At 46.6% G+C, this 2053-nt stretch overlaps 1 non-coding gene across 1 annotated transcript; it reads right to left on the bottom strand.

The window, feature by feature from the left end:
- Positions 1–1635: 1635 nt before the first annotated feature.
- trnar-ucu (transfer RNA arginine (anticodon UCU)) lies at positions 1636–1727 on the bottom strand. The gene is given in 2 exon segments: positions 1636–1671; positions 1691–1727. It is a non-coding gene; the product is annotated as a tRNA-Arg (tRNA).
- Between the last annotated feature and the right edge of the window lie 326 nt (positions 1728–2053).

The raw sequence follows: 2053 nt of genomic DNA on the forward strand, positions 1-2053 counted from the left end.
TCCTTCTCTCTCAATGTGAAATTCTGGACTCAGCTGATAAACAGCAAGATGCCAATCACCAGTCATCAGTATCAGAAACAATGAACCTTTAGGATAGCGAGGCCGAGCGGTCTGAGGAGATGAGTTTAGGTTTCAGTCTCTCCGAGGATGCGGGTGGAAATCCAACCGCTGCCAACATTTGTAGGAAAAGCGGCTAAGGTGGGAAATGGAAATAAAAGTGAACGATGTTGCAAAGCACTTGCTCTTATCCCAAAAGATCGTTCCGTTACTGACATTGTTGTGTCCTGTGTAAGTCGAGCTGAACTGATTTGGTGCCGCTTGTTCTCACCTTGCAGCCCGTCAGTCTCCGTATTCCAGGGACCATTTATGACATCATCAAAAACGCCCTCCCTGCTCTCCCCATTCACCAGACTGAAGGGACAATCCCCTCCGCGACCGCTGCTCCACCGCCAATATCCGCTCACTTTCTATGTGCACCTTTCTTTGCAAGTGCAGGAGATGCAACTCCTGCCTTTTTACCCCCACCCTCCTCATTATCCAAGGGCCCAAAACACTCATCCCAAGTGAACCAGTGAGACACTTGTGCTTTTCAGTTTAATCTCCTGTATCGTAGATTATCATAGAATTTACAGTGCAGAAGGAGGTCATTCGCCCCCAGCGGTATTTGCTGCCACAATTTGGTCTCATCTACTTCAACAGGTCAGATAACAGACTGTGACCGCTTTGATAAATCTCTGTTCAATCCACAATCCTGACTCTGAGTTTCCTGCCACTTGTCATTTCAATTCTCCACCTCCCACTCTGACCTTTCTGTCGTTGGTCATCCGTGTTCCAATGGCGATTAACGGAAACTCGAGTAAAACCACCTCAACATTTAAGTAGCCACCCACAGAACTCCGTCCTCAACATCGAGCTCAGTAATTTTAGATTATGTTTTGTTTGGTGTGTTTCTTGCCCGTCCCTTTTTTTTGCTTCTAATTGCATTCATTCATTTTGCACTTGGACGGCGGAGAGACAGCTGGAGATTTTTCTAGAATGAATTGTCGAGGTCAAGGCTCAGACAGCTGAAGACGTGGCCGCCATTGATGGAACAATGAAAAGTGCAAATGACAAGAGGACAAGGAAAGAGAAAGGTCTGGGAATGGAACCGGAACTCCAGTGAGAAATCTCCCCCTGAACCACGAATGTTCACACGGCCGCTCATTCCACGTGTCCAGTCGGAAACCTGTCGGAAGGAACATGCAGTCTGACAGAGCGCCTGTGATAATCCTCCACTGTCTGATCTAAAGCTGCAACATGAGCTGTTCATCACAGCTGTGATAAATGTGTTGGTGTTAGCATTCAGTGGTGTCGATTTACATCATCCTTGTTTGGAGCTGCCTGTTAGGAACAAACTGCCCGCTGATATATCTGCCCAGTTTGCAATCTGTCTGAGGAGGGAACAGACTGACTCTGGTCAGCAGCTTTCAAAGATTTTATTTTTGTCCTGAATGGGATTTCTTCTGTGACGTTGTTCTGATGGGAAAGGGGAGAGTGACTGGAGTCGCCTTTCAGAAGGAAGTTCGGGGCGGCAGTTTCACTTATCTGGGATATTAATAAACCTGTTGCTGATTTGTTCAAACATTGCCGAAAATCCGACTCTGGTGGGACTCGAACCCACAACCTTTGAATGTCTCATCACGACAGCGACTAGAAGTCCAACGCGCTATCCGTTGCGCCACAGAGGCACACCTGCAACGCTTTCCCATCCCCATATGAGGATTTCTGTAGTTGTCCAACAGGCAGTTCAAAAGTTCAGTAATTCGCACAGTGACGACATTTCAAAACTACTTCATTGTCTGGGAATGTTTTGGGCCACCCTGTGGTTGTGAAAAGCGCGACAGAAATTCTAGTAAAACTCCGAAAGGACACAGCCAGGTTGGTGCAAAGGGAGGACATGTAGCAGACAAGGAATGAGGCGATTTATTTTTGTAGGAAGAACAGAAGTAGACAATATAAAATCAAGTGTCTATTTACAAAAAAGAGTGCAGGAACAGCGGGACATGTGTCCAAA

The sequence above is a fragment of the Scyliorhinus torazame genome, chromosome 24, assembly GCF_047496885.1.
Source record: "Scyliorhinus torazame isolate Kashiwa2021f chromosome 24, sScyTor2.1, whole genome shotgun sequence".
In the NCBI taxonomy this organism is placed as follows: domain Eukaryota; kingdom Metazoa; phylum Chordata; class Chondrichthyes; order Carcharhiniformes; family Scyliorhinidae; genus Scyliorhinus; species Scyliorhinus torazame.